General features: G+C 39.0%; 1 long non-coding RNA gene across 1 annotated transcript in view; it reads right to left on the reverse strand.

Annotated features, from left to right (window-relative positions):
* Positions 1-10,785: 10,785 nt before the first annotated feature.
* The window catches only part of LOC145546704 (uncharacterized), a 29,876-nt gene continuing 21,578 nt past the window's right edge, over positions 10,786-19,083 (reverse strand). Inside the window, exon 4 of the long non-coding RNA XR_014083162.1 lies at positions 10,786-12,301. This is a non-coding gene — a long non-coding RNA (uncharacterized LOC145546704). The remainder of the gene's footprint in view (positions 12,302-19,083) is intronic.

Raw genomic sequence — 19,083 nt, forward strand, 5'->3', positions numbered from 1 at the left:
TGAGAAACCTATCTGTCAAATGCAGCATATAACTCTTGTTTGGATCCTGAATCAAACTATTATATAAAGACTTTTATGAGTCAGTTAGGGAGACTCAGACCCTGACTAGATATTATATGATATTAAGATACATTGTTAATTTTGCTGATGTAATAATGGCATTATGGTTATGTTGAAAAGATAGTTCTTATCTCTTAGGGATTGCATACTCAAGTATTCACCAATGAAAGAGTGTAATGACTGCCATTTGCCTTAAAATAATTCTGTGGGAGCTGAGGAGAAGTGGTGGGAACACAGATGAAACAAAATTGATCATATTTTTAGTTGAAGCAGCGTGATAGTACATAGAGATTCATTATCCTTAACTTTGTATTGTATTTGAAATTTTTTCATTTAAATTTTCTTTTTAAAATCTCAAAGAGCAGTTTAAACTTAGCTGAAGATTCAGTTAGTGAAGTAGAAAATACATTGGAAGATGTTAACCAGAATGAAACACAGAACAACAAAGGGAGAAATATGAAAGAGAAAATAAGGTATATAGAGAGTAAAGTGAGAAAACTGATTAAAGTTCGGGAAAGAGAAGGAAAGAATCAAGCAAAGATAATGGTTTAGCATATTCTAGAACTAATGAAAGATACAAAATCTACTGATTCAAGATGTCCCCCACCAAAATTTTAAAGTAGAATGGATGAAAAGAAGTCTGTTCATAGGTATATCACTATGAAACTGAGTGACACTGAAGAAAAACAGCAGATACTAAAAGCACCCAGAGTGTGGGTTGGATGAGTGGACGCGTTTTTCAGAATTCATTGACCTACAACATGTAAGTCCTGTGCATTTCGCTACATGTACATTTTACCACAATAAAAGTAGTTAAAAGCAGCCAGAGGGACTTCCCTCGTGGTCCAGTGGTTAGGAAGCCTCCTGCCAATGCAGTGGACACAGTTTCCATCCCTGGTCTGGGAAGATCCCACATGCTGTGGAGCAACTAAGCTTGTGCACCACAGCTACTGAGCCCATGTGCCCTAGAGTCTGTGCTCTGCAACAAGAGAACCCACAGCAATGAGAAGAGTACACACCACACACCACAACGAAGAGTAGCCCTGCTCCCCGCCAACTAGAGAAAGCCCAGGCAAGCACTGAAGACCCAGTGCAGCCAAAAATTAAAAAAAAATTTTTAAAGCAGCCAGAAAACCAGATTATCTTCAAAGGAGTAGCAGTTAAACTGAGAACTGACTTCTTGAATGACAGCAATGGAAGCCAGAAGACAATAGATGATATCTTCAATGTGATGAAACAAAATAACTTCCACTGGTAATTTTATGGCTACTGAAAATATCTTTCAAAAATGAGGGCAAAATACAAATATTTTCAGACCAAGCAAAAACAACTCCCCCAGGAGGGTTTGCAACCAGAAGACTGTCACTAAGGAAAGTCTAAAAGATATACTTCAGAGGAAAGGCAGGGATACTAGACAAAAGGTCTGAGGTATAAGAAGGAATGAAGTGGAGAAATAGGTAAAAATCCTATGTGACTATTGACAGTTGAAAAAAACCAATGCTAATGTCTTCTAGGGTTTAACTCTTAAGAGGGAGGAATTAAAACACACCAAAGCAATAACATACATTGGGAACTTGATGAACCAAATTAAATTTTTGAAGGTTTCTTGTATTATCTGCAAGGAGAGTGTGCTGATTATCAAATATGTCTTTCAAATTCACCCTTCTATATACCACTTTGGTTCTGGGGCTTGTATTTTGAAAACTACATTTCATTTTTTAACCTTGTAAACAGACTCTGTTTTTTACAGCAATTTCAGTTCAGTTCAGTCGCTCAGTCATGTCCGACTCTTTGCGACCCCATGAATTGCAGCACGCCAGGCCTCCCTGTCCATCACCAACTCCTGGAGTCTACCCAAACCCATGTCCATCGAGTCGATGATGCCATCCAACCATCTCATCCTCTGTCGTCCCCCTCTCCTCCTGCCCCCAATCCTTCCCAGCATTAGGGTCTTTTCCAATGAGTCAACTCTTCGCATCAGGTGGCCAAAGTATTTGAGTTTCAGCCTCAACATCAGTCCTTCCAATGAACACCCAGGATTGATCTCTTTTAGGATGGATTGATTGGATCTCCTTGCAGTCCAAGGGACTCTCAAGAGTTTTCTCCAACACCACAGTTCAAAAGCATCAATCCTGCGGCGCTCAGCTTTCTTCACCGTCCAACTCTCACATCTATACATGATCACTGGAAAAACCACAGCCTTAACTAGACGGACTTTTGTTGGCAAAGTAATGTCTCTGCTTTTAAATACGCTATCTAGATTGGCCATAACCTTCCTTCCAAGGAGTAAGCGTCTGGAAACAGTGTCAGACTTTATTTTTTTGGGCTCCAAAATCACTGCTGATGGTGATTGAAATTAAAAGATGCTTACAGCAATTTCAGGTTCACAGAAAAATTGAGTATCAAGTACAGAGAGTTCCCATGTAACCCCTGTCTTCACACACACAGTCTCCCCTGCTATCAACATCCTACACAAGAGTGACCCATCCCTTATAATTAATGAGCCTACAATGACACATCATCAAAGCTCACAGATTACACTAGGGTTCACTCTTGGTTCTATAGTGATACATTCTATGAGGGTTTTTTCCTTCTTTTTTCCTTTTGGCTGTATTTGGTGTGCACCTATCTCACCAAGAAGCCCTGGCTGCACTAAGTGTACAGGAAGGGCCTCTCACCCATGTCACTGGCTACCTGGCCAGTGTGGAAGGCCAGCAAAAGTGTGGCTGCAGGTCAGCCCAAGTGTGAACCTGCCATGTTGGCCAATCACACTGGCACCTTGCTGGAGACCTCCTTGTGGTCCATGGGGATCTTGAGTGTCACCACATCATCCTCCTCCCTCTTCACTGGCAGCACCATCTCATCTTGTATCTCTTCCTCCTCCTCCTTTCCCCACACTTCTCAATCTGCTGTTCACCAGGCATCTTGGTGTCCTTCAAGGTTCCTCTCCTGTGATTGGCTGGGAGGCCTCTACTGTGGCCAAGTGCTCCTGCTCCTCCTGAAACCAGCCTCCAGTGCTCCCTTCCCAGCCTGGGCCTCTGGTTCCCAGGCATGCGTGCCCAATCACTTAGGTTGCGTCTGACTCTTTGCAGCCCCAGGGTCTGTAGCCCACCAGGCTCCTCTGTCCAGGCAAGAATACTGGAGTGAGTTGCCATGTCCTCCTCTAAGGGATCTTCCCAACCCAGGGATCAAACCCCTGTCTCCTGCATCTCCTGCATTACAGGTGGATTCTTTACCACTGAGCCACCAGGGAAGCCCTTGGTTCCCTTGAGTTTAACAAATGTGTAATGACATCTACCATTAATGGTATCATCAGAATAGATTGACTGCCCTAAAGATCCTCTGTGACCTGTTCATTCATCCCTTCTCCACTCAGTTCAGTTCAGTCGCTCAGTCGTGTCTGACTCTTTGCGACCCCATGAACCACAGAACCCTTCTCCACTAACTCCTGGCAAACACTTATCGTTTTATTGTTTCCATAGCTTTACCTTTTCCACAGTGTCATATAGTTGGAATCATACAGTCTGTAGTCTTTTCAGATTGGCTTCTATCATCTAGTAATAAGCACTTAAGTTTCCTCCATGTCTCTTCATTTCATTGCTTAGATAGCTTTTTTTTTTTTACTGCTCAATAATATTCTATTGTCTGAATGTACCACAGTTTATTTATCCATTCAGTTACTTAAGAACATCTTTGTCCTTCATCCAGGTATTAGCAATTATAAATAAAGCCACTATTACATTTGTGTGCAAGTTTTTGTGTGCATGTAAGTTTCCAATTCATCTGCATAAATACCAAGGCCCACATTGCTAGATTGTATACTAAGAGTATGTTTAGCTTTGTTAGAATCTGCCAAACTGTCTTTTGAAGTGGCTGTGCCACTCCAGCAATGAATGAGAGTTTCTTCTGACCCACATTGCCATTTGGTATTGTCAGAGTTCTAGATTTTGGCCATTCTAATAGGTGTGTGCAACAGTTCAGTTGCTCAGTCTTGTCCAACTCTTTGTGACCCCATGGACTGCAGCACACCAGGCCTCCCTGTCCATCGCCAACTCCCAGAGTTTACTCAGACTCATGTCCATTGAGTCAGTGATGCTATCCAATCATCTCATCCTCTGTCATCCCCTTTTCCTCCTGCCTTCAATCTTTCCCAGCATTAGGGTCTTTTCAAATGCGTCAGTTCTTACCATCAGGTGGCCAAAGTACTGGAGTTTCAGCTTCAGCATCAGTCCTTCCAATGAATATTCGGTACTGATTTCCTTTAGGATGGACTGGTTGGATCTCTCAAGAGTCTTCTCCAACACCACAGTTCAAAAGCATCAATTCTTTGGTGCTCAACTTTCTTTATAGTCCAACTTTCACATCCATACACGACTCCTGGAGAAACCATAGCTTTGACTAGATGGACCTTTGTTGGCAAAGTAATGTCTCTGCTTTTTAATATGTAGTCTAGGTTGGTTGATTGTAACTTTTCTTCCAAGAAGCAAGCATCTTTTAATTTCATGGTTGCAGTCACCATCTGCAGTGATTTTGGAGCCCAAGAAAATAAAGTCTCTCACTGTTTCCATTGTTTCTCCATCTATTTGCCATGAAGTGTTGGGACCAGATGCCATGATCTTAGTTATCTGAATGTTGAGTTTTAAACCAACTTTTCCACTCTCCTCTTTCACTTTCTTCAAGAGGCTCTTTAGTTCTTCTTCGCTTTCTGCCATAAGGGGGGTGTCATCTGCATATCTGAGGTTATTGATATTTCTCCTGGCAATCTTGATTCCAGCTTGTGTTTCTTCCAGCCCAGTGTTTCTCATGATGTACTCTGTATATAAGTTAAATAAGCAGGGTGACAATATACAGCCTTGCCGTACTCCTTTCCCGATTTGGAACCAGTCTGTTGTTCCAGGTCCAGTTCTAACTGTTGCTTCCTGACCGACATACAGATTTCTCAGGAGGCCGGTCAGGTAATTTGGTATTCCCATCATTTTAAGAATTTTCCAAAGTTTGTTGTGATCCACACAGCAATGTGCTAGTGCTATCTTACTGTTGTTTTAATTTACAGTTCCCTAGTGACATAGTGCGGAGAAGGCAATGGCACCCCACTCCAGTACTCTTGCCTGGACAATCCCATGGACAGAGGAGCCTGGTAGGCTGCAGTCCATGGGGTCTCGAAGAGTCGGACACGACTGAGCGACTTCACTTTCACTTTTCACTTTCATGCACTAGAGAAGGAAATGGCCACCCACTCCAGTGTTCTTGCCTGGAGAATCCCAGAGACGGGGGAGCCTGGTGGGCTGCCGTCTATGGGGTTGCACAGAGTCGGACACAACTGAAGCGACTTAGCAGCAGCAGCAGCAGCAGTGACATAGTGACATAGGATGTGGAACATTTTTTCACATGTTTATTTGCCATCTGTATATCTTCTTTGGTGAGGTTTCTGTTCAGGTGTTTTTCCCTATTTTTAATTGGCTTGTTTGTTTTCTTATTGTTGAAATTGAGAGTTTCGGGTTATATTCTAGATAACATTCCTTTATCAGATATGTCTTTTGCAAAATTTTCTCCCAGTCTGTGGCTTGCTTCTCATCCTCTTGACAGCATCTTTCACAGAGCAGAAATTTTTAATTTTAAGGAAGTTCAGCTTATCAGTAATTTATTTCACAGATGGTGTCTTTGGTGTTGTATCTAAAATGTTATTGCCATACCCAAGATCATTTAGATTTCTGCTAATTTTTTAGAAGTTTTATAGTTTTGCATTTTATACCTAGGCCTGTGATCCATTTGAATTAATATTTGTGAAAGGTGTAAGGTCCGTGTCTGGATTCTCTCTCCCTCTCTCTTGGTGTATGGATATCCAGTTGTTCCAGCACCATTTGTGGAAAGACTGCAATTTCTCCATTATATTGCCTTTACTTCTTTCTTTCTCTCTCTCTCTTTTTGGCCATGCCATGCTGCTTCTGGGACCTTAATTCTCCAATGAGGAATTGAACTCAAGCCTTTAGCAGTGAAAGCACAGAGTCTTAATCACTGGACCACCAGGAAATTCTCAGACTTCGCTCCTTTCTCAAAGATCAGTTGACTATATTTATGTAGGTCTATCTTTGAGATTTCTATTCTATTTCATTGATTTGTCTCTTCTGTCATCAATACCACTATGTTTTGATTACTGTAGCTTTATAGGAAGTCATGAAGTCAAGCAGTGTCAATCTCCAACTTAGTTCTTTTCCTCTGATATTGTGTTGGCTATTTTGGGTCTTTTTCCATCTCCATATAAACTTTAGCTACCAGTTTGTCAATAACCACAAAATAACCTGCTGGTATTTTGATTAGAATTGTGTTCAATCTATAGATCAAGTTGGGAAGACCTGACATCTTGACAATACTGAGGCCTTTTATCCATGAACGTGAATACTCTCCATTTATTTAATTTTTCATTGATTCCCTTCATCAGAATTTTAGTTTTCCTCATAAAGATACCGGAGAAGGCAATGGCACCCCACTCCAGTACTCTTGCCTGGACAATCCCATGGATGGAGGAGCCTGGTAGGCTGCAATCCATGGGGTCGCTAAGAGTCGGACACGACTGAGCGACTTCACTTTCACTTTTCACTTTCATGCACTGGAGACGGAAATGGCAACCCACTCCAGTGTTCTTGCCTGGAGAATCCCAGGGACGGGGGAGCCTGGTGGGCTGCCGTCTATGGGGTTGCACAGAGTCGGACACGACTGAAGCGACCTAGCAGCAGCAGCAGCAGCAGCATAAAGATACAATATACATTTTGTTAAGTTTATACCTAATTATTTCATTTGGAGGAATGCTAAAGTAAATGATATTGTGAGTTTAATTTCAAATTTCCCTTGTTCATTACTGGTATATAGGCAAGCAATTGTTTTAAAAGATTTTTTTTTTATTGTGTTGAAATATACATAACATAAAATGTGCCATCATAGCCATTTTTAAATGTACAGTTCTGTCGTATAAAGTACATTCACATTGTGCAGCCATCATCACCATCCATCTTATAAACATTTTTCATCTTGTAAAATTGAAACTCTGTGGCTACTACACTGGAATCAAGATTGCCGGGAGAAATATCAATAACCTCAGATATGCAGATGACACCACCCTTATGGCAGAAAGTGAAGGAAATAAAGAGCCTCTTGATGAAAGTGAAAGAGGAGAGTGAAAAAGCTGGCTTAAAATGCAACATTCAAAACACAAAGATCATGGGATCTGGTCCCATCACTTCATGGCGAATAGATGGGGAAATAATGGAAACAGTGAGAGACTTTATTTTCTTGGGCTCCAAAATCACTGCAGATGGTGACTGCAGCCATGAAATTAAAAGATGCTTGCTCCTTGGAAGAAAAGCTATGACCAACCTAGACAGCATATTAAAAAGCAGAGACATTACTTTACCAACAAAGATCCATCTAGCCAAAGCTATGGTTTTTCCAGTAGTCAAGTATAGATGTGAGAGTTGGATCATAAAAAAAGCTGAGCGCAGAAGAATTGATGCTTTTGAACTGTGGTGTTGGAGAAGACTCTTGAGAGTCCCTTAGACTGCAAGGAGATCAAGCCAGTCAATCATAAAGGAAATTAGTCCTGAATATTCACTGGAAGGACTGATGCTGAAGCTGAAGCTCTAATCCTCTGGCCACCTGATGTGAAGAACTGATTAATTGGAAAAGACCTTGATGCTGGGAAAGATTGAAGGTGGGAGGAGAAGGGGACGACAGAGGATGAGATGGTTAGATGGCATCACCGACTCAATGGACATGAGTCTGAACAAAGCTCCAGGAGTTGGTGATAGTCAAAGAAGCCTGGAATGCTGCAGTCCATGGGGTCACAGAGAGTCGGACACAACTGAGCTACTGAACTGAATTGAACTGATCCCCTACCCCAGCCCCTGGCAACCACCATTATACTTTTTGTTTTTACCATTTTGACTACACTAAGTACCTCATAAAAGCAAAATCATATAGTATTTGTACTTTGGTGACTGACATTTCACTCAGTATAAAGGCCTCAAGTTTCATCTGTATGGAAGCATATTACAGAATAATAGTTCATTGCATGTATATGCCACATTTTGCTTATCCAGTCTTGTCCTGATGAACACTTGGGTTGCTTACATATTTTAGCTATTGGGTATAATGCTGCTATGAACACGAGTGTACAAATATCTCTTTTTTGTTGGTCCAGTGGCTAACACTCTGCATTCCCAATGCAGGGGGCCTGGATTAAATCCCTTGTCAGGAAGTTACATTTCACATGCTGCAACTGAGATTTCGCATGCTGCAACTAAAGATCCTGCATGTGGTAACGAAGATCGAGGATTGTGTGTGCTACAACTAAGACCTGGCACAGCCAAATAAATGAATAAAAATAAATATTAAAAAATCTCTTTGAGACTCTGCTTTTTAAAAAAGATATTCTTTTTCATTATGCTTTATCATAGAATATTGAATATAGTTCCCTGTGCTATACAGTAGGACTTTGTTGTTTTTTCATTTTATATATATAATAGTTCACATCTGCTAATCACAAACTCCCCCTCATCCCTTCCCCAAACCCCTCCCCCTTGGCAACCACCAGTCTGTTCTCTATGTCCATGATTCTATTGTTTCACAGATACATAGGTTCATTTGTCATATTTTAGATTCCAGAGGTAAGTGATACCATATGTTACTTGTTTTTTTCTTTCTGACTTAGTTCACTTACTATGATAATCTCTAGCTGCATCCTTATTGTGGCAAATGGCATTATTTTGTTCTTTTCATGGCTGAGTAGTATTCCATTGTATACATGTACCACATCTTCTTTATCCATTCATCCGTTGATGGACATTTAGGTTCCTTCCATGCCTTGGCTGTTGTAAATAGTACTGCTATAAACACAGGGGAGCATGTATCATTTTGAATTACAGTTTTGTCTGGTTATATGCCCAGAAGTGGGATTGCTGGGTCATATGATAGTTCTATTTTCAGTTTTCTGAGGAACTTCCATAGAATCTCCATTCTACAGTGGCTTAAGCAACTTATATTCTCATCAGTGTAGGAGGGTTCCCTTTTCTCCACACCCTCTCCAACAATCACATGCTTACTCTATATCAACTAAGGTGATTATGTGATCCCTTCCCTTCATTTTGTTAATGTGGGATATTACATTGATCAGTTTTTTTATATTGAATCATTCTTACATTCCAGGAATGAATCCCACTTAGTCATAGTCTATGATCCTTTTAATAAGCTGCTGAATTACTTTCTTTTTTTAATCCAACTTTGTTTTTGGGTGTGTGACTGCTTTTATTTTTTCCCTTCTGGCTGTGCTGCAAGGCATGTGGGATCTTAGTTCCCTGATCAGGGGTAGAACTCATGCTACCTGACATGGAAGAGTTGAGTCCAACCACTGGACCACCAGGGAAATCCCTTCTATTGTTGTTGAATTCTATTTGCTAGAATAGAAAGAATATAAATCTTTATTGAAGATTTTTGCATTATGTTCATTCATACAGGATACTTGTCTGTAGTTTTATTGTAGTTCTTTGTCTGGGTTAAGTATCAGGGTTACGGTAGTGGAAGTGAAGTGCTGCTATAATTAAAACCAAAATATATGGCACTAACATAGCAACCAGATGGCTGCCAACGAGAAAATTATACTGGAGGCTCAAAGGATGGAAATTTATTTGTGTTAGTAAGCAAGACGGTAAACACCATTCAGTTAAGAAAACAGAAACAGTTCTGGGTATCAAATAGAATTTAATAAGGAAAATCGTTTACAAACTGTCACAAGGGATAGAGTAGGAAAAAAGGGGAAGATAAAATTATTCAATGATTAGTAAGTGCAGGAAGTCACTAACTCCCAGAGGAGCAAAAGGGGAAATGGTGTTCCCTAGAAGCTACCATTGCTGAGCACTGAGGCTGCTGCTCTTGAAATCCAGCTGCCTGAACAGGAACTCAGGAGCCCATTGCCTCCACTGTCATCACTGCAGCTCCCTTCACTGCTGTCAGAACCTAACAGGAAACCACATGATGAGGAAAGTAGTCTTACTTGACATTAGAAAAGATGTTCTAAGAGGATAAGTATGAAGCTGAGAGACCAAAGACACTATCTGAAACATCAAGTTACGTGGTGACAAAGTCCTTGGTAAAATGATGCCTAAAGTAATCGGGAAAACACACTACATGCTACTGAGCTCAAAAGAAGGCGTTGAAAAGAATCAAATGGCCAGCATGTACTGGAAAATTTTGGATGCATTACAAAAAAAGAGATGAGTTCAGGGGAGAACTGGCATTTTTTTGCAAGCAAATATTAAAGGGAGTTACATGTCCAGAAACATTAGGTCTTACAGTGTTGGAAAACTCTATTGCTTCAAGACTGAAAACAGTGGGAAACAAAATTGAGAAGGCCTTGATCAAAAAGTCTCACGAGTATCCTGCCGTGTGGGAAAACACAGATTAACAATGTGTTCTGTTTTGAATTAAGAAGGCATAAAAATCTCCTCTAAGTTTTTGCATCATTGCACTGCATAGAAGCCACAAACTGTCTCTGATGGTTCAAATGTAAAACCACTATAAGGCGTCCAAATTTCTACATCTAGGAAGTTGGCTATAAAACTTCTATAGCCCCAAGGAGAGAGTATTTCCCAAAGCACTTGAGATATAATCATGAGGATGGGGAAAAAAAGTAAGCTTCCACCCATTCCAAAGGCGGATCGATGGGTCATGGAGAATAAAGATGACAACGTTTATTCAAATTACAGAACCAGAATATAATCAGAGAAATTGTTGGCCTGCCCTGCGGGATGCCCATGTCACTAAGCACCATTGACCACAGCTGGTCTTCCTTCCATTCTTTCCTTTTCTGAGTGTGAGTGTTTCAGTTCAGTTCAGTCACTCAGTTGTGTCCGACTCTTTGTGACCCCATGGACTACAGCACGCCAGGCCTCCCTGTCCATCACCAACTCCCAGAGTTTACTCAGACTCATGTCCATTGAGTCGGTGATGCCGTCCAACCATTTCATCCTCTGTTGTCCCCTTCTCCTCCTGTCTTCAATCTTCCCCAGCATCAGGGTCTTTTCAAACGAGTTGGTTCTTCGAATCACGTGGCCAAAGTATTGGAGTTTTAGCTTAATGAACATTCAGGACTGATTTCCTTTAGGATTGACTGGTTGGATCTCCTTGCAGTCCAACGGACTCTCAAGAGTCCAGGTTCCAGGTTCAATGAATGAGACAGAGTGCTCAGGGCCTGTGCACTGAGATGAGGAGGGAGGTAGGAGGGGGGGGTTCAGGATGAGGGGCACATGTACACCCATGGCTGATTCATGTCAGTGTATGGCAAAAACCACTACAACATTGTAAAGTAAGTAGTCTCCAATTAAAATAAATACATTAATTTTTTTTAAAAAGTCTTCTCCAACACCACAGTTCAAAAGCATCAATTCTGCGGCACTCAGCTTTCTTTATAGTCCAACTCTAACATCCATACATGGCTACTGGAGAAACCATAGCTTTGACTAGATGGACCTTTGTTGGCAAAGTAATGTCTCTGCTTTTTAATATGCTGTCTAGGTTGATCATAACTTTGCTTCCAAGGAGCAAGTGTCTTTTAATTTCATGGCTGCAGTCACCATCTGCAGTGATTTTGGAGCCCCCAAAAATAAAGTCAGCCACTGTTTCCACTGTTTCCCCATCTATTTGCCATGAAGTGATGGGACCGGATGCCATGATCTTAGTTTTTTGAATGTTGAGCTCTAAGACAACTTTTTCACTCTCCTCTTTCGCTTTCATCAAGGGGCTCTTTAGATCCTCTTTGCTTCCTGCCATAAGGGTGGTGTCATCTGCATATCTGAGGTTATTTATATTTCTCCCGGCAATCTTGATTCCAGCTTGTTCTTCATCCAGCCCAGCGTTTCTCATGATGTACTCTGTATATAAGTTAAATAAGCAGGGTGACAATATACCAGCCTTGATGTACTCCTTTCCCGATTTGGAACAAGTCTGTTGTTCCATGTCCAGTTCTAACTGTTGCTTCCTGACCTGCATACATGTTTCTCAAGAGACAGGTCAGGTGATCTGGTATTCCCATCTCTTTAAGAATTTTCCACAGTTTATTGTGATCCACACAGTCAAAGGCTTTGGCATAACCAATAAAGCAGAAATAGATGTTTTTCTGGAACTCTTGCTTTTTCAATGATCCAGCGAATGTTGGCAATTTGATCTCTGGTTCCTCTGCCTTTTCTAAAACATACTTAAAAAATTAAAAAGAGGTGGAATGGTTATAGAGTTTCAGTTTTGCAAGACAAAAAAGTTCTGAAGATTCATTGCACAATAGTATACCTTAAATATACTCAATACTACTCAACTGTACACTTAAAATGGTTAAGATGACTTTTTAATTTTAATTTTTAAATTTTTAAATGAAAAGTGAAAAATCTAATGACCATCTCAGTAGATACAGAAAAATCTCTCCAACTCCTTCTTCTGCTGCATCTTTTCTGCTCCAAACTAGAAAAAGTTCTCTGCTTTTAAGAGCTTATATGACTATACTGGGCCCACCTGGATAATCCAAAATAATCTCCCTATTTTAAAGTCTGTAACCTTAATTACATCTACAAAGTCCCTTTTGTTATGTAACAAAACATATTATCAGATTCTGGGGATCTTGGTGTGGATAACTTTGAGGGATATTATTCTGCCTACCACAGCCTTGTTCTTTATTTTTCAGATAAGATTTTGTACTGTGTAAATATTTTGCAAAAAATAAGACTAAATAAGTCTCCCAACCCCTCACAAGAAATTAATCCCTAAAATTTAAAAACAAAATTAAACAAATTAGCCTAACTATCCATTTGGTGGCATAACTACGCAGAAGAAACAACCCTAAGTGTCTTTCAAACACAATAATATGTACACTTGACCCACAAAATCTTTAACTGCTTTCAGTAATCACAGGATTAGAGGTATTATACTTTTACCCTACTTTCTTGTATATATTATGTGATAAAGCAAATAAGTCATCATGCTGGCATTGTTGCAATAATTATAAAACCTTATATACTGGGAAATGTTCAGATGTCTTAATAATTAATGGGTCAAAGTTGAAATCATAATGGAAATTAGAAAATATTTTAACTGAATAATAACAAAAGAACTGCATAACAAAACTTGTGTGATGAAAGTAAAATAGTATATAGAAAGACATTCATAGCCTTATGCATTTATTAATGCATGTATTAATAAAGAAAAAATGTTGAAAATGAATGTGTTCAACACCCATCTCCAGAAGTCAGGAAAAAAGGCAACAAAAAGAAAAAGAAAGCCAAAAAAAAGATAAAAGATAAAATAAAGAGTAGATTGAAGGCATTTCCCTGGTGGTCCAGTGGTTGAGGCTCCACAGTTCAAGTGCAGGGGCGTAGGTTTGATCTCTAGTCTGGAAACTAAGATCCTACATGCCGCGTGGTACGGTCAAGAAAAAAAAGAGTAGATTGAAGTATAAAATAAACACTCAATAGAGAGGATCAACAAGTCAAAAGTTAATTAAATCCAAATTCTAATAGAAATAGAAACAACAGGGCTGGAAAATGGAACATGACTAAAGATGCTGCCAACATTAAAAAGATACTGTGAAACTCAAGTCATACACATTAAAATGCATAACAAATGTCAATCATTTCTCTTTAGGTATAAATAAACTTTAGAAAATAAATTCATATATAAATATATATGAATATATAAATAAATGAATATATATGCAAATTGCTAAAAAAACTGTCAAAACTGACTCAACTTTTAATTGATTTATTTGTTTACTTATTCTTAAGTTTTGAGAGTTCTTTGTATATTTTGGATAACAGTCATTTAGCAGATATATCTTTTGCAAATTTTTCTGCCTGCATGTGGTTTACCTTCTCAGTCTTTCGAAAGACTCAATATGCTGACAATTCTTCCCAGATTGATGTATAGACTAAGTGTAATCCATAGCAAAATCCCAACAGGATCTTTGGTAGAAATTAGTAAGTCTACCCTAAAAATGTATGTGGCAATGTAAAGGGCTCATAGTAGTCAAAATAATTTTTAAAAAGAGGTTCAGAAGACTCAGCCCATTTCATTTTAAAACCTTATTATAAAATTACAGTAATTGAAAGATTATGGTACTGAGGTAGAGGTAGACATATAGATCAATGAAACAGGTTTGAGAATTCTGAAAAAAAAATCCTTATATTTGTGGTCCATTGACTTATGACAAAGATTCCAAGGCAATTCAATGAGGGGGAGATAGTCTTAACAAATGGTGCTGAGACAATTCAATATCCATAAGCAAAAGATTCATTTAGACTTGCCACACTAAAAAATTAATTCAAAATGAATCACAGAGCTAAACGTAAAATATATACCTATAAAACTTCTAAGAAAAAGCATAGGAAAAATTCTTTATGGCCTTGAGATAAGCAAGAATTTTTAGACATGACACCAAAGCATTACCCATAAAATGAAAAATTGGTAAATTAGACTATATAAAGGTCATCATTAAGAAAATGGAAAAAAAAAAAGCCTAGGAGAGCATATTTATGTGTATCACAAAATATATAAAAACTCTTTCAACTCAGTAAGAAGAAGATAAGTCAATTTAAAAGTAGACTGGGGACTTTCCTGGTTTTCCAGTGACTAAGACTCTGAGCTCCCAATGCAGGTGGCCCTGGTTTGATCCCTGGTCAGGGAACTAAATCCCACATGCTGCAACTAAGACCCAGTGCAGCCAAGGAAATAAATAAATATTTTAAAATAAAAATTAAAAAACTTTAAATGGACAGCAGATTTGAAAAGATACTTCACCAAAGAATATAAACAAATGGATAATAATAAGCACTTGAAATTATGCTCAATATCCTGAGTCATTAGGGAAATGCAAATTCAAACCACATGAGACAGCACTACATACCCACTAGAAGAGTTACAGCTATATAGCTATATAATGAAAAGGACACAATAGCTAATATTGGCAAGACACAAAGAAACTGGAACTCTCTTAAATTTCTGGAGGTAATGTAAAATGGTACAACCACTTTGGGAAGTGACGTTTTCTTTGGAAAGTAATATAAACTTACACTACAAACTCTCAATTCCTTTTTTCAGCATCTAGCCAGTGGGAATGAAAGCATATGTTCACACGAAGACTTAAGAACAAATGTTTGTAGCAGCATTATTCATAGTGACCAAAAACAGGAAGGGCTTCCCTGGTGGCTCAGTTGTTAAAAAATCTGCCTGCAATGCAGGAGACCCAAGTTCAATCCTTGGGTCTGGAAGATTCCCTGGAGAAGCGAATGGTAACTCACTCCAGTATTCTTGCCTAGAGCATCCCATGGACAGAGGAGCCTGGAGGGCTACAGTCAACGGGGTCACAGAGTCGGATGCGACTGAGCAACTAACACTAACTAAAAACAAGAACCGATTCAAATGTCCATCAAGTGATGGATAAACAAAATGTGATATATCCTTACAGTGGAATATCATTCAGTACTAAAAAGGAAAGTGCTGCTGACACATGCTACAACATGAATGAATCTCAAAAATATTATGTGAAATGAAAAAAGTCAGATGCAAAGGATTACATATTTTATTATTTCATTTACATGAAATGCCAGAGAAAACAAATCTTAGGGAAAGAAAACAGATCAGGGGTACCTGGGCTAGGGCTAGAAGTGGGGGTTGACTGAAAATGGCAGGTGGGAACCTTTGGGGGTGATATAAATGTTCTGAAACTGGATGGCCATGATGGTTTCACAACTATTATTAAGTAAAAATTATAATATTGTACACATATCATGGATGAATTTTATGGCATGTAAATTATATCTTAATGTAACTGTTTAAAATGCTTGCCTATTTAAAAGTGACATGAAAGGGGAAGGCTAAGACTGTGTCTTAGGCAAGTCTATCATGTTTAGGGAATCACATTTGGAAACTCAAACCATAGGGAGATGTAAGGAAATGGTTACTACAAAAATCAAGATAATGGTTTCTTTTAGTGGAGAATAAGGATTGGAAAGGGGCACATGGATGTAATCATGGAATATCTGGTAGACTTCTACTTCTTTACTTGGATGATATTTACAAAGACTTTCGCCTTAGAATAAATCATGAAACTGTACCAAGTTTTTTTGGAGATTTTTGCATTTGTATTTTATTTCATAAGAAATTAAAGGAATCTTCCTTTTCTTTTTTGGGGGGGCATGCCACACAGCATGTGGGGTCTTAGTTCTCCCACCAGGGATCAAACCCACACCTCTTGCACTTGAATCTTGGTGTCTTAACCACTGGACCACCAGGGAAATCCCTAAATGAGACTTTAAAGAGGCTAAGACGAAATTGGTATACAGAAATCAATCAAATTTCTATATACTAGTAAAAAGTTACAAAATTAAATGTCTAAAAAGATGCTATTTACAAAGGCATAAAAATATAAACTGCCTAGTAAATCTAACAAAATTGTACAAAATCTCTGGGGAGAGAACTATAAAACCTCACTTGCAACAATTAACAAGACCTACTAAAAAGAAAAAGATACTCATTCCTTCTTTGACCTTTGAGTTACTAAGAACTATTTCTTTAATTTCTAAAGGTATGGTGTTTTATGAGGCTCTTTCTGTTATTGGTTTATAACAATTGCTGATTAGGGAACTTGGCTTTCTATGATACTAATAATTTGCCTATGTCCGTGGATTGGAAGAGTAAGTACTCAAAATATATTAGTTCTCAAACACATCCATAGATTAAAATGAAATCTCAGTTGCATCTCTATTTTGCATCACATACAGAAGTACATACCAGAGGATTAAACACACATGTATAGACACACACACACACACACACACACACACACACACACACAGAGTTTTGTTTAAAGACTGAAGAAAATACAAAAAAATATTTTGAAATGTTGGGATGGGAAAAGCTTGCATCAGCATGACCCCAAACCTAGAAACCATAAAGGGAAAGGCTGAGTGATCTGACTACCTAAAAATGTAGATCATCTACAGAATAAGACACCGTGAACAATGTTAATTGAGGTAAGATATGCATGAAAAGATACACAACACATTTAAAGTGAAATGAAAAACAGAGAAAAGAAAGAAATATCAGTCAGACCTAAGTTATTTTTGTTGCTCCTTATGATCTGATTCTAAAATTTGTATGGCTGAGTAGCCATGAAGAATGACAAGATGGGAGAACTTACCCTACTAGGTATAAAGACAGTTTTAAAGCTATAGTAATTAAAATAGTATAATTCCGGTGCAAGGAAACAAAAGTGGAAGAACAGAAGAGCAAGGAGAACCCAGAAACAGACCACACATACAGACATGATATAATATGACAGAGGAGCACTGCAGATAGACTTTTCAGTAATTGATACTGGGACAACTAGAAGTCCATAAAGAAAATAAATTGAATCCCCTACCTCACGTCGTCCTCACAAGTCAAGCCCAGTAGGAATTACCAACATTCATTGGATTATAGAGAAAGTAAAGAAATTACAGAAAAATATCTACTCCTTCTTCAATGACTATACTAAAGCCCCTGACTGTGTGGAGCACAACAAACTGTGGAAAATTCTTAAAGAAATGGGAATACCAGACCACCTTACCTGTCTCCTGAGACACCTGTATATGGATCAAGAAGCAACAGTTAGAACTAAACATGGAACAACTGACTGGTTCAAAATTGGGAAAGGAGTACGTCAAGGCTGTATATTATTACCCTGCTTATTTAACTTATATGCAGAGTACTTCATACGCAAAATGCCAGGCTGGATGAATCACAAGCTGAGGTCAAGATTGCCAGGAAAAATGCCAACAACCTCAGATACGCAGACAATGCCACTCTAATAGCAGAAAGTGAAGAGGAACTAACAAGCTTCTTGATGAGGGTAAAAGAGGAGATGCCAGAGTCCCTCTCCAGCTGGTCCAGGGGTCCCCAAGGGATGAGCGGCATCAGCGAAAGGAAAAGAAAGAAGACAGAGAGTTTTTGATGGCCCAAGGCCCATAATCTTTATTGCTTTAGTCTCTATTTATATAGCACGTGTTCTTCTACGTAATGATTCTTATAATATTTTTCCATTCAGATCAACATCCCCTAATTCTAAGATGTGTTAAAAGTTTTTTTCCTAGTCTATTGTCATACTTTGGTTACATGTTTACCCCGAAACCTATTTTTTTTACTAGAACATAGTCTATGAATCATATCATTCCATCTACTTTTTCTGTACAGCCTGCTACTACAGCGAATACAGCGTCTTGCTTCAGCGAATAAGTACGATAGCGGTGGCTAAGGGTAAAAGTTTCTCATAGTACAGCCATTGTCAGTGGTGGCTTGTTTACCATCTACCCACATACCACAAGACTATTTCTGGCAGGGGGAAGTCTTTTGCAGTTTACCTAGAAACTATTTACAATACAATTTATATATTTCTTTTCCGTTTATGCTTAGATTCTGAGGGGAAAAGGCAATTGGCTTAGTTTCTGTAATTTTCCCTGATACATGACCCAAGTTTTCCAGTCATCAATAACAATTTCCTCATGAGGCCAGGTCACAATAGGCTTAGGGCTTGTTTTCCAAATGATCATGGCCTTATTCCCTGGCTGAGTGTTAGAGGCCCACCACCCAGGGGCCTCAGTAGGTTTAATTATTTTTGGAATGTTTCTCTGGGGCAAGAGATCATTTTTCTTTTTCCTGGACTCTCATGACCTCATCATGGAAGCCCCTACAACTCCAGCCGTCAAAGAATGAAACAGAGTTAGCCACAACAAAAGCATAGAAACAGGAAGGAGGGAAGGTTCCAATCCTGGAGAAAAACCGCTTTGCAGTTTCCTCTTGATTGGTGCCGTGACTTTGTCATCCGGCAGTAGCTCCAGAACGGCTCCCAACAAGGAGAGTAAAATAGCTGCTTTGAAACAACACTGAAAAAAACTAAGATCATGGCAGTCCAACCAGATGGCCAACACCAAAATCAGATTGATTATATTCTTTGCAGCC

The sequence above is a fragment of the Giraffa tippelskirchi genome, chromosome 4 (genome assembly GCF_054371585.1).
Source record: "Giraffa tippelskirchi isolate mGirTip1 chromosome 4, T2T-mGirTip1v1.2.pri, whole genome shotgun sequence".
Lineage (NCBI taxonomy): Eukaryota > Metazoa > Chordata > Mammalia > Artiodactyla > Giraffidae > Giraffa > Giraffa tippelskirchi.